Below are 15378 nucleotides of genomic sequence, written 5' to 3'. Positions count from 1 at the left end.
GGGATTATATTACGGTGATTCACATGAACGTTTCGACATTATGACATAAAGAATTTAAGGCGAGTCAAGGAAAAATTTTCTCTCTATCCTTTTTCCGTATCACGGTTAGTATTGTTGAAAATACTAATCAACGATATTCTTGTGTCATGAAGGAACAATGGCTCACCAAGGTCAACACAATACTCCTCCCGAAACTCTAAAACAAGCTCTTCAACAAATGATAGCCACCGCCGTGGGTGAGGCCGTGGCCGATCACTTTTCCAACAACAATAACCAAGGAGCCGGTAACTCTAGCGAAGGGTGCTCCTACAAAAGCTTCATGAAGTACAACCCTCCCACTTTCGATGGAACCGGGGGACCAGTTGCTCTCACCCGATGGTTTGATCAAACGGAATCCGTTTTTAGCATAAGCGGTTGTCGAGACCGAGATAAGGTCAAATTCTCCACCCTCACTTTCACCGGTGTTGCTCTCTCATGGTGGAACACGTATGTACGATCGGTGGGTATCGATGAAGCCCACACACTCCCTTGGACCGAATTAAGAGAAAGAATGATCACCGAATATTTCCCGCGCGATGAGACTCGAAGGCTCGAACAGGGACTAAGAAATTTAAAAACGGTCGGGAATGACCTCGAAGCTTATAATCAACGGTTTGCCGAACTAGCCTTAGGTTGTCCGAATCTCATGACTCCCGAGTCCCTAAGAGTTGAACTTTACATGGATGGCCTCCCTAATGTCATAACCCGTCCTTAACCATAAGAACGTGTTAGATAACGTATGATTTCATTGCGAGGTATTGACCTCTATATGCGACATTTTTAAAAAGGAAAACTGCATATATTATACATTACAAACCAAACCATTATTTTTGTTACAAGCTTTAGACAATAAAAAGGTGATTATCGTTTAGCGATAATCTTCGACTTACAAACTTTACAAATGATAATAACAACACGGTTTCTAGCATATTTTACAGTACAACATCTCGGATATGCAGTTTTATTTTTGACACAAACATGCGTACGCAAGATCCTGGTTAGATCCAACATGATGCAGCGGAAGCTTTAGTAATCTCCTGAGAATAGACATGTTTTAAAAGGTCAACATAAAGTTGGTGAGATATAGGTTTAGTGCGCAGCAATATATATATATAGACCACAAGATTTCGTATATAAACATTTCAATAAAAATATTCTAAGTGGTTGAGCACTTGGTAACCATACTTAACATTTTCACGTCGCATATTCCCTTTAATATGAAATCTTACTACACCGTACCAAGTGTAGTCACAAAACGAAGTACTGTGCAACCGTTGAATACTGGTCGTCCAGTCCGGTTTGGGTTGTCAGGCCCGATAGATCTATCAACAGGATTCGCGTTTACAATACCGCTGTAAATATTAGTTACCAAGCTACAGGGAAGTATGCCAGTGGTACAACTCAACGTAGAATATATTTTTCAGTTACTTGTGTCCATAGCGTAAAACATAAAATACATGTATTCTCATCCCGAAATATTTAGAGTTTAAAAGTGGGACTATATACTCACTCTTGTCTTGATGATATATATATTTTGACTCGGTCTTCCGGTTGATATCACGAACCTATCCATATATAATATATCAATATGTTTTCATTTTAAAACAAACGTTATATATATATATACTTGTTATACTTTTAATATTTTGAATATTTCCTTAGTCCGTAGTTAGCATTCCGATGTTAGTAATTCAATTTTTAATGGTTCATTTTTAGATGTTTAATATACCCGCAATAAACAAAACCCCCAACGAAATAAATAAAACCCCATCGTATATGTATTGGTCGAGATTAATCTTGACCCATGGTACCGGTGTTGTCAAATGACGTGTTGCGTACATAAAGTACCGGTGTTGTCAAATGACGTGTTGCGTACAATCATGGGATCTTATGATTAATCTTCTCGTGTTGTTTACGGGTGATCCTGAACCATATAAAATTGAATTATAAGTACATATATATAAAATATCATGTTATCTTAGAAATATGTGATTTATATCATTTTTTCCAATTGATCCCGTAGTTGAAATGATCTAGGATAACCAATTTTGTTTCGGTCATAGTTTCTTCGTTACAAATCCGTTTTCGTTGATTCAAATTGCCATCTTCTTGGATCGAGTTCTTCTTTAAGACTATGAACTGTAAATACCTTGGTTTGTATTCAAAATCATACGGCATAAGTGAAACATTAGTGAAACATATGAAGTTAAACATTTTTTTGTTACAACAAAATCATTTAATGACCATTTTTCTAAAAATACTTATACTTTGAAAAACCAAGTTTTACCTTGTTAAATTAGTATATACATAAGTTATATTACAGGTCTTGAAGTATTTTAAAAGTTAAGTTAGAAGGATCTATTTAGTTTGCAAACAAGTTTGAAAACATTCAAACTATGTTCTTGTTGTTAAACTTTTGTACCACAAAATAAAATAGCTATATATATATGAATCGAATAAGGTTATGAACATAGATTCTACCTCAAGTTCCTTGGATAAGTTTGCTGTAAAAGAGGAGTAAGAAGCTAGAATCAAAAGGGTGATGGAAGTGGATGAAAGATTGGAAGTAAGTTGGTGTTCTTGGAAGGTTTTCTTGAAGTGTTTTTGTATGGTTTTCTTATGGTGTTTTAGTATGGTTTTTGAAGCTAGATCTTTATGGAACTTTGCTGGATTGTTATGGAGTTTAGAGAGTAAGAAAGAGTGTGTGTTTTTAGTTAAGAGATTGAAGTAAAAATGAATCAAAAATGATGATACATATATACTCCTAAAAATGTGATCTTTAAGGATAACATGACAAAATTCTAGTTTGTATTTTTGTAATTAGTCTTGCAATGATTCAAAAGTAATTACCTAGCTCTAAGGGCATGAATAATGGCTGGTTAGGTGGTGATTTTGATGTGTATTTACTATTAGTAAATACGTATAGGAGCTAGGTATGATACGAGTACAAATACTCTAAATATACGTATAGAAATTTTGTGAAAAATGGAATGAGGATTCAAATATAGCTATCTTTTGTGAATACACTTATATGATTTTATGTATTTAAGTTCTTAAAAGTGATTAAATACATTACTTATACAATATATGTATAAACATTATAGTCTTAAGTATTTAAGTCAAATAACGTTACGTATTGTTATCGTTTTGAAAACTTAAGTTAGTAGTTTCAAAATACACATATAACTTGTTGTTATTAATACAAAATGAGATATTAAAACATTCATTAATCATGTTAAATATGTATATATACATATATATACACAAACGTATAATTATCATATATTGTATAGTTCGTGATATCATCGGTCAAACTAGACGGTCAAACGTTGTGTAAAACTCTTTTCGGAAATATAAGTCTCGACAATTTGGATTGCTTATCATGTTGGTAAGGTTTAATTTATGTAAATATTAATCTTATAAGTATAGAATGATCGAAAAAGTGCGGGTCGTTACATTACCTCCCCGTTAAATAAATTTCGTCCCGAAATTTTAAAATTGTACCTATTTTGCGTCATCGAGAAACAAGTGTGGATACTTTTGCCTCATCTGATCCTCTCGTTCCCAAGTAAACTCGGGACCTCTTCTAGCATTCCAACGAACCTTAACAATCGGTATATTACTCTGTTTGAGCTGTTTAACTTCACGGTCCATGATTTCGATTGGTTCTTCGACGAATTGTAGTTTCTCGTCGACATGAATTTCTTCAAGAGGAATGGTGAGGTCTTCCTTTGCAAGACACTTCTTAAGGTTTGAGACGTGAAAGGTATTATGTACTCCGGCGAGTTGTTGCGGTAACTCGAGTCGATAAGCTACCGGTCCAATGCGTTCGATGATCTTGAACGGGCCTACGTACCTTGGGTTCAGTTTACCCCTTTTGCCGAAACGTATTACACCTTTCCAAGGTGACACCTTTAGCATAACCATGTCCCCGACCTGAAACTCTAATGGTTTCCTTCGGATATCGGCGTAGCTCTTTTGGCGACTGCGGGCTGTTTTTAATCTCTCCTTGATTTGCACTATCTTCTCAGTCGTTTCATGTATGATCTCGGGACCAGTTAAATGTCGATCTCCTACTTCATTCCAACAGATAGGAGATCTACACTTCCTTCCGTACAATGCTTCGAATGGCGCAGCTCCAATGCTCGCATGATAACTATTATTATACGAGAATTCTGCTAACGGTAGGTATTTATCCCATCCGTTTCCAAAATCGATCACACATGCCCTGAGCATGTCTTCGAGAGTCTGAATCGTTCTCTCACTCTGTCCATCGGTTTGTGGATGATATGCGGTACTCATATCCAACCGAGTTCCTAATGCCTCCTGTAGTGATTGCCAGAATTTTGAGGTAAATCTACTATCACGATCGGATATAATGGAAATAGGTATTCCATGCCTTGAAACAACTTCCTTTATATACAATCGTAATAGTTTCTCCATTCTATCCGTTTCCTTTATAGGCAAGAAATGTGCAGACTTGGTGAGACGATCAACAATCACCCAAATGGTGTCGTATCCCCAGGCAGTCTTTGGTAACTTCGTGATGAAATCCATGGTAATACCATCCCATTTCCATTCTGGGATTTCTGGTTGTTGAAGTAACCCTGACGGCTTCTGGTGTTCTGCTTTAACTTTGGAACAAGTCAAACACTCCCCAACATATGTTGCAACGTCGGTCTTTAAGTTAGGCCACCAATAACGTGTCTTAAGATCTTGATACATCTTTCCAACTCCAGGATGTATCGAGTATCTTGTCTTATGTGCCTCGTTCAATATCAACTTCCTTAATCCACCCAACTTCGGTACCCAAATACGATTTGCAAAATATCGAATTCCATCTTCCCGCATAACGAGTTGCTTCTCATACTTCTTCATTATTTCATTTCCTATATTTTCTTTAGTAAGTGCTTCTCGTTGAACTTCTTTGATTTGTGAGTTGAGATTCATGCGAATTTTTATGTTCATCGCTCGTACTCGAATTGGTTCTCGTTCCTTTCTGCTTAGTGCGTCAGCCACCACATTCGCTTTCCCGGGATGATAACGAATTTCACAATCATAGTCGTTTATTAACTCGACCCACCTACGTTGCCTCATGTTCAATTGTTTCTGATCAAAAATATGTTGAAGGCTTTTATGATCAGTAAACACAGTGAATTTAACCCCATACAAGTAGTGTCTCCACATCTTCAATGCAAACACGACTGCTCCCAATTCTAGATCATGCGTCGTATAATTTCGCTCGTGAATCTTCAATTGTCGGGATGCAAATGCAATCACTTTCTTCCGTTGCATAAGAACACAACCAAAACCTTGTCGCGAAGCGTCACAATATATTTCAAAATCATCGTTCCCTTCTGGTAACGATAAAATAGGCGCCGTAGTTAACTTCTTCTTCAGTATTTGAAATGCGTTCTCCTGCTCCGAGGTCCATTCGTATTTCTTCCCTTTTTGCGTTAACGCTGTCAACGGCTTAGCTATTCGAGAAAAATCTTGAATAAACCTTCTATAATAACCGGCTAAACCCAAAAATTGGCGTATCTGCATTGGTGTCTTAGGAGTCTCCCATTTTTCAATGGCTTCAATTTTTGCTGGATCAACCTGAATTCCTTCGCTATTAACAACGTGGCCAAGAAATTGTACTTCTTTCAACCAGAAAGCACACTTAGAAAATTTAGCATAAAGTTGTTCTTTTCTCAACAACTCCAGTATCAACCTTAAATGCTCTTCATGCTCTTGCTCACTCTTGGAATAGATAAGAATATCATCAATGAAAACGATAACAAACTTATCTAAATACGGACCACAAACTCGATTCATGAGGTCCATGAATACAGCTGGCGCATTTGTCAATCCAAACGGCATGACCAAAAATTCGTAATGACCATAACGTGTCCGAAAAGCAGTTTTCGGAATATCCTCTTCTTTGACGCGTAGTTGATGATAGCCCGATCTTAAGTCGATTTTTGAATAAACACATGATCCTTGCAATTGATCAAATAAGTCATCAATTCTCGGTAGTGGATACCGATTCTTGATAGTTAACTTATTTAATTCACGATAGTCTATACACATCCTAAAAGATCCATCTTTCTTCTTAACAAACAAAATTGGAGCTCCCCAAGGTGAAGTACTCGGTCGTATGAATCCACGGTCCAGTAATTCTTTTAACTGACTTTGAAGTTCTTTTAACTCGGACGGTGCAAGTCTATATGGAGCACGGGCCACTGGTGCAGCTCCTGGTACTAAATCTATTTGAAATTCTACCGATCTAAATGGAGGTAATCCCGGCAATTCTTCCGGAAAAACTTCGGGAAAATCTCTTGCCACAGGCACGTCATTGATGCACTTCTCTTCCTTTTCGACTTTATTAACATGTGCTAAAATAGCGTAACATCCCTTTTCTAAACACTTCTTGGCTTTCAAACAGCTAATGAGTTTTAGCTTTGAATTACCCTTCTCTCCATAAATCATCACCGGTATTTTATCCTTACCAGGAATACGAATTGCCTTCTTAGCACAAACAACTTCCGCTCCTATTTTGGACATCCAGTCCATGCCGACTATTACATTAAAACCTCCCAATTCTACGGGTATTAAGTCGATTTTAAATGTTTCTCCGGCTAAATTTATTTCACAATCACGACAAATTTTATCGGCTTCAATTAGTTTACCATTAGCTAACTCAATCAAGTACTTAGCATCTAAAGGTAATGATGAACAATTCAATTTAGTGTAAAAATTTATACACACGTAGCTTCTATCGGCGCCAGTATCAAATAAAATAGATGCTGATAAGTTATTAATGGTAAACGTACCCGTAACAAGCTCCGGGTCTTCTCGTGCCTCTCTAGCATTAATAACAAACGCTCTTCCACGTGCAGGTCCGCCATTCTGATTCGGGCACTGACTCTTATAGTGACCTTGTTTTCCACAACCAAAACAAGTAATGGTAGCCAAAGCAGTTCTATTTGCGTTGGTGGCAGGAGTCTTGTTGCCATTTGTAACGAGAGCCTTACAATCTTCCGCAAGATGACCTTGTCGATTACACTTGGTGCATAACACACTACAGTAACCAAAGTGATGTTTGTGGCAATGGTTGCATAAAGGACTTTGTCCTTTATAACCAAAACCTGAACCACTACTCGCACCTTTTGTGGTTTCTTGTTTCTTATAAGGTTGTTGTTGGTTACCTCGATCATAACTTCCATTCCACTTTTTCTTGTTTCCCAATACCTTCACCTCAGTATTGAATGCTTTCTTGTCCAAAATGACCTGATCCATTAGCTCGTTCGCCATGGTTATAGCTTCATGAATTGTCTTAGGTTTCGATGCTGTAACATTTGCCTTGACCTTTTTGGGCAAACCAGCTTTGTACATTTCAATCTTCCGTTCTTCGGTTGGAACCAATTCAGGACATAGCAAAACTAATTCCATGAATCGCTGGTTGTAGTTGGTGATTTCAGTACCAACCACCTTCAAACTTCGTAACTCATCTTCTAACTTAATAACCTCATTCCTTGGACAATACTCGGTGATTATCATTGCTTTGAATTCTTCCCACGGAGTATCATAGGCTACATCTCCTCCTACAGCCTTCACATAATTTTTCCACCACGTGAGTGCACTATCTTGTAAAGTGCACGATGCGTATTTGGTCATGTCCTTTTCAACACAACCACTGATTTTGAACACAGTCTCCATCTTTTCTATCCATCGGGTTAAACCGATCGGTCCTTCCGTTCCACTGAATGATGATGGCTTGCAAGCTTGGAACGTCTTGTAGGAGCATCCTACACGAGGATTTGGATTAACTGCAGCAGCTCTTGCAGCCTCAACCCATAACATTCTGTCGTTCACTCGCTGGTTGATGAGTTCCTCGAGTTCTTGTTCCGTCATTCGATTCAATCGCGCCATTTCCTAATGAAAGAAAATAATTATTCACATGGATTATTATAGATGTAGTGTGTATTTATAGTACATTATAGCTTATTAATAATATGAACTAGGTATTATTATAAAAGCCTTTTCTTCTTATTAGCGTTTTATAATTATATCTTGGGTAGTACCTACCCGTTAATGTTCATACTTAATAGCTTAGTACAGAATCAATTACTACAATCTAAATAATACTTAACCATGGAAAATTATTGCATTTCATACTTCAATATTTTACACATGCTTATCTTACATCGAACATTAAGCAAACCACACTATTAATATTATACAAAACATTATTCGGTTCCATGGTTTGACACAGCAGCGCATCGTTTGATCTATTTTCTAGGACGTTTAGACACAAAGATTTGCTTAACGCTTATCCTAACTGTCTGCCTATATTTTGGCTGTGGGACTGAAGAACTGGATGCCGGGACAGAACGAATAGGAATAGCGGGGATAGGGGTGGTAGTGTTGAGTTGAATTGGTGCCACATCATTCTCATTAAACTCGGGATTTGGATTTTCTAATTCATTAGCCTTTCGTTTCTTTCCTAGTTCGAACTCGTCTTTTGTAATTTCCTGTATTTCTTCCTCGGGTTCACTTTCCTCCTCGGGTTCACTTTCCTCCTCGGGTTCACTTTCCTCCTCGGGTTCACTTTCCTCCTCGGGTTCACTTTCCTCCTCGGGTTCACTTTCCTCCTCGGGTTCACTTTCCGAGTTCTCTATAGTCGGTTCATCCGGGATTTGTGAGTCTTCCCCAAGGATATCATTTTCGTCATCGGACAGGTTAATGACTGGAACGCCATCTGAAGATTCTGATTCGGAGTCGTTGATTGTGATAACAATTTTTGAGCTCGACATCTATCACACAACAACTAACCCATTAGTACTTATATAATATTTACATATAAATTTTAACCAACAGTGATAAGCAATGGTTTTTTTTTTTTAAATCAGACCCGGTCAAAGTCCAGACTTTACTAATGTATCCTAACGACTTATCAGTTAGACACACTAATGCAAACCTGGTTCGCTAACACCACCGCTCTGATACCACATGTCATAACCCGTCCTTAACCATAAGAACGTGTTAGATAACGTATGATTTCATTGCGAGGTATTGACCTCTATATGCGACATTTTTAAAAAGGAAAACTGCATATATTATACATTACAAACCAAACCATTATTTTTGTTACAAGCTTTAGACAATAAAAAGGTGATTATCGTTTAGCGATAATCTTCGACTTACAAACTTTACAAATGATAATAACAACACGGTTTCTAGCATATTTTACAGTACAACATCTCGGATATGCAGTTTTATTTTTGACACAAACATGCGTACGCAAGATCCTGGTTAGATCCAACATGATGCAGCGGAAGCTTTAGTAATCTCCTGAGAATAGACATGTTTTAAAAGGTCAACATAAAGTTGGTGAGATATAGGTTTAGTGCGCAGCAATATATATATATAGACCACAAGATTTCGTATATAAACATTTCAATAAAAATATTCTAAGTGGTTGAGCACTTGGTAACCATACTTAACATTTTCACGTCGCATATTCCCTTTAATATGAAATCTTACTACACCGTACCAAGTGTAGTCACAAAACGAAGTACTGTGCAACCGTTGAATACTGGTCGTCCAGTCCGGTTTGGGTTGTCAGGCCCGATAGATCTATCAACAGGATTCGCGTTTACAATACCGCTGTAAATATTAGTTACCAAGCTACAGGGAAGTATGCCAGTGGTACAACTCAACGTAGAATATATTTTTCAGTTACTTGTGTCCATAGCGTAAAACATAAAATACATGTATTCTCATCCCGAAATATTTAGAGTTTAAAAGTGGGACTATATACTCACTCTTGTCTTGATGATATATATATTTTGACTCGGTCTTCCGGTTGATATCACGAACCTATCCATATATAATATATCAATATGTTTTCATTTTAAAACAAACGTTATATATATATATACTTGTTATACTTTTAATATTTTGAATATTTCCTTAGTCCGTAGTTAGCATTCCGATGTTAGTAATTCAATTTTTAATGGTTCATTTTTAGATGTTTAATATACCCGCAATAAACAAAACCCCCAACGAAATAAATAAAACCCCATCGTATATGTATTGGTCGAGATTAATCTTGACCCATGGTACCGGTGTTGTCAAATGACGTGTTGCGTACATAAAGTACCGGTGTTGTCAAATGACGTGTTGCGTACAATCATGGGATCTTATGATTAATCTTCTCGTGTTGTTTACGGGTGATCCTGAACCATATAAAATTGAATTATAAGTACATATATATAAAATATCATGTTATCTTAGAAATATGTGATTTATATCATTTTTTCCAATTGATCCCGTAGTTGAAATGATCTAGGATAACCAATTTTGTTTCGGTCATAGTTTCTTCGTTACAAATCCGTTTTCGTTGATTCAAATTGCCATCTTCTTGGATCGAGTTCTTCTTTAAGACTATGAACTGTAAATACCTTGGTTTGTATTCAAAATCATACGGCATAAGTGAAACATTAGTGAAACATATGAAGTTAAACATTTTTTTGTTACAACAAAATCATTTAATGACCATTTTTCTAAAAATACTTATACTTTGAAAAACCAAGTTTTACCTTGTTAAATTAGTATATACATAAGTTATATTACAGGTCTTGAAGTATTTTAAAAGTTAAGTTAGAAGGATCTATTTAGTTTGCAAACAAGTTTGAAAACATTCAAACTATGTTCTTGTTGTTAAACTTTTGTACCACAAAATAAAATAGCTATATATATATGAATCGAATAAGGTTATGAACATAGATTCTACCTCAAGTTCCTTGGATAAGTTTGCTATAAAAGAGGAGTAAGAAGCTAGAATCAAAAGGGTGATGGAAGTGGATGAAAGATTGGAAGTAAGTTGGTGTTCTTGGAAGGTTTTCTTGAAGTGTTTTTGTATGGTTTTCTTATGGTGTTTTAGTATGGTTTTTGAAGCTAGATCTTTATGGAACTTTGCTGGATTGTTATGGAGTTTAGAGAGTAAGAAAGAGTGTGTGTTTTTAGTTAAGAGATTGAAGTAAAAATGAATCAAAAATGATGATACATATATACTCCTAAAAATGTGATCTTTAAGGATAACATGACAAAATTCTAGTTTGTATTTTTGTAATTAGTCTTGCAATGATTCAAAAGTAATTACCTAGCTCTAAGGGCATGAATAATGGCTGGTTAGGTGGTGATTTTGATGTGTATTTACTATTAGTAAATACGTATAGGAGCTAGGTATGATATGAGTACAAATACTCTAAATATACGTATAGAAATTTTGTGAAAAATGGAATGAGGATTCAAATATAGCTATCTTTTGTGAATACACTTATATGATTTTATGTATTTAAGTTCTTAAAAGTGATTAAATACATTACTTATACAATATATGTATAAACATTATAGTCTTAAGTATTTAAGTCAAATAACGTTACGTATTGTTATCGTTTTGAAAACTTAAGTTAGTAGTTTCAAAATACACATATAACTTGTTGTTATTAATACAAAATGAGATATTAAAACATTCATTAATCATGTTAAATATGTATATATACATATATATACACAAACGTATAATTATCATATATTGTATAGTTCGTGATATCATCGGTCAAACTAGACGGTCAAACGTTGTGTAAAACTCTTTTCGGAAATATAAGTCTCGACAATTTGGATTGCTTATCATGTTGGTAAGGTTTAATTTATGTAAATATTAATCTTATAAGTATAGAATGATCGAAAAAGTGCGGGTCGTTACACCTAAGAGCATTCAACACGGGATAATGACATCCAAACCCACTAACCTACAAGAGGCTTTAATGATGGCCCGCCAATCTATAAAAACGGTGAATGAAATTGAAGCGCCGACACCAACGGCTGAGGACCAACTGGGTAACAACAAAAGAAAATGGGAAGCCTCTCAATCAAGCAACCATAACAATAACAACCTCACCAAAGAGCCTTTTTCCCCCGGCGGCAAGAAGGGGTATGCCGGAAAACTACCTTTTTGTAACAAATGCCACAATCATCACGTTAGTGAATGTGGTAAGCTAATTTGCCGTCGATGCCAAGGAAGGGGTCATATGGCCAAACATTGTGGAAGTACCGCCCCCGTAACTCAAAAGGAGCCCAATGTACCGAAAACGGGTGTTTGTTATAAGTGTGGCCAACCGGGTCATTTTAGAAATGCTTGTCCAAAGAATAAAGCTAAAACCAACGCACGCCGTTGAACCTTCAACATTTACACCTAGGATGCCCGAGATGACAACTAGTCACGGGTACGTTTCTTCTCAAAATTCTCAGGTTTCATGTTTATTCGATTAGGATATCGATAAATGATTTGTATCCAAGGCTTTGGAGCCTACTATTTGCACTCCACCATTTTCCCTAGGTATTACTTACGCCATTTAAGTGACCAACGAAATTTTTTTTTTTTTTGTGTATCGATAAATTTTATCGGAGGATATACGTTAAACTTATTGGGTGGATAATTTGAATTGTGACTTGACACCTATAGAACTAAGGAGCTCAAAACCTATTCGTTAAGGAGAAATGTTTCCCTACAATTATGTATAGATCATTGGAACTAAGTAACTTTCGGTTGAAAACCGATACCCTCTTCCTCGTATCCATGACCTCATGATTATTTACATAAATCTCGCGTATATTCCAAACCAACCTCTGTTCCGATTATCATCAATTGAGGGATCAGGGAGAAGATGTCTCCTAACCCGCTTTTAAAACTCGCTATAATAGTTGTAAATTTCTTTTAGTACCGTTCGATTATCTAGGCCTCCGCCCGTATTCATAGGCCTCCTGAACCGCGTTTGTAAACTTATCTAGACAAAAATCGTTACCATACTTATAATTGATGTTCTAAACCTATTCAAGTAAATAAGAAAATGAACAACGTCTCCGTCTTACGCTCGAACTCTTGAGAAAAGAGCAACTCTATACCGAATTCTCCAAGTGAGAATTTTGGATAAACGAAGTCAAATTTCTAGACCAGGTTGATAGTGGTCAAGGCATTACAACACATCTTGCAATTGGAACCACGCGTAATCGGGAAACCCTCACGACTCTGACTTGTACTCGTAAAATCTTAGATCTCGCCGATTATTATCGCAGATTCATTTTCGACTTTTTCTCGTGTTACTCGTCCTTTTACCCCGTTAACTCCCCCAGGAAAGGACTAAACCTCTCCGTGTCCGAACTTTTAACGCGATTATTCACACCAACCTTAATAGCTAAATTCATGTAACACAATGAAATTCAAATATGGAAATATTTCTACTTGAACGCCCGAAGGGCATACTCTCTCGACTCGAAATCAAGGAAACTGAAATTCGTTATTTTTGCACGAACGATTGGAATACTTAATTATGGATCCGATCAATCTTCTCATCACCACGTACCACGTTACATAACACTGTTATTTCACTATGACCGTCTGATATTACTGGGACCCAAGATAACACATAATCCAAGGATACTTCCTTTCTCTTTGACTTATCGTCCTCATGCTCCTGATACGGACAACTACTACTCGACCCCGAACCATACAACTACGTGTTCTATCTCGTTTTCCCACCAGGTCTCAACATTTGACCACTAGATGCGCAATATGGCTACCTCAGGATGTGAGCTCATCCTATTCTAAGTTCTCATTCCACTCCTGTCCTTTCGCTTGTACTTTTGTATAAGGAAACCTTTTATATACTTTCTCAATGGAGAGAGAGACTCATCATATATTACTAGTATTCACCACGAGGGTGAATAGCCCTGGAAAACGTTCTCGGTAGCCGATAAGGAACTTGTTCCAATGAACGCTTTCAAACCTTAACTAGCTTGTTCAAACATATCTTAATTCTATTCCAACACGGTGTACCATTGTCGATTATCTCGGATCACAATACTCGTTTCACTTCTAGTGTTACAAGAAGCCTTAGAGACACGTTTAAACATGAGTACCACGTATCATCCACAACCAACGGACCAAACAAACGTACAATTCAAACCTTGGAGGACATGTTACGAGCTTGCGTGGTTGATTTTGGAAAAGCTTGGGACAAGCACTTACCTCTCGCCGAGTTCTCTTACAACAATAGTTATCAAGCGAGTATTAAAACTGCACCTTTTGAAGCACTATACGGCCGAAAATGTCGTTCACCTCTTTGTTGGGCCGAGGTAGGCGACGTGCAAATCACCGGACCCGAACTCATTCACGAAACCACCGAGAAGATCGTACAAATCCGAGATAGGCTCCGGACGGCCCGGAGTCGTCAAAAGTGCTACACCGACAAAAGACGCAACAACCTCGAATTTCAAGTCGGTGACCGAGTAATGTTAAAAGTTGCACCTTGGAAAGGTGTAATCCGTTTTGGGAAACGCGGGAAGCTAAATCCGCGGTATATTGGTCCTTTCGAAATCTTGGAGCGTATTGGAAACGTTGCTTATTGTTTAGATCTTCCGCCTCAATTGAACTCCGTTCATCCTACCTTCCATGTATCTAACTTGAAAAAGTGTCTTGCCGAACCCGATATCGTCATCCCTCTCGAGGAACTTACTATTGATGACAAGCTTCATTTTGTGGAGGAACCGGTTGAAATTGTGGACACCTCCGTCAAGACATTGAAACAAAGCCGAATCCCGATTGTTAAAGTCCGTTGGAACGCCAAAAGAGGACCCGAGTTTACTTGGGAAAGGCAAGATCAAATGCAAAAGAAATACCCTCATTTATTCCCAATTCCGGAAACGCAGGAATCCGAGGAAGGAACAACGACTACTACGCCTACTTAAATTTCGGGACGAAATTTCTTTTAAGGAGTAGGTAATGTAACATCCCGCCTTTTTCCGTCTACTTTTCCGTTTAACTATATTAAACTCTGTTATATGTTTATAACATCTCCCGTTAATACGAGTTTCAAATTATCTCGTTCAGGTAATTTAACGCACCCGACTACAACTTGAGGGACTTGTTTTGCCAAAACCCCAAGATGGTGACTAGCACTTGACTAGTCAACCATCTTCCACCTCCATTTTTCATTTTCTTTTCTCTTTTCATTCTCTACTTTCATATTTTCTTTAAATTCATCAAAAAGCAAATCATCATCCATACTAAATCGATCAAGCTTCGAGCCAAACAAATTACATATTTGAACTCCTCGTGATCTCCTCTTCGATTCCATACCAATCTCATTGCATTTGGGTAACTTTCTAAAATCACTAATTTTTGTGTTCTTGAGATTTTTTGAGTTACAAGGTTGTTAATTAGTGTCTATGGCTCTAGTCTAACAAGATTATGTGTTTGAATTGCTTGATTTGTTGTTTGGAAGTAAC

This window comes from Rutidosis leptorrhynchoides, chromosome 1, assembly GCF_046630445.1.
Source record: "Rutidosis leptorrhynchoides isolate AG116_Rl617_1_P2 chromosome 1, CSIRO_AGI_Rlap_v1, whole genome shotgun sequence".
In the NCBI taxonomy this organism is placed as follows: Eukaryota; Viridiplantae; Streptophyta; class Magnoliopsida; order Asterales; family Asteraceae; genus Rutidosis; species Rutidosis leptorrhynchoides.
Note: the sequence above shows the minus strand (reverse complement) of the source record.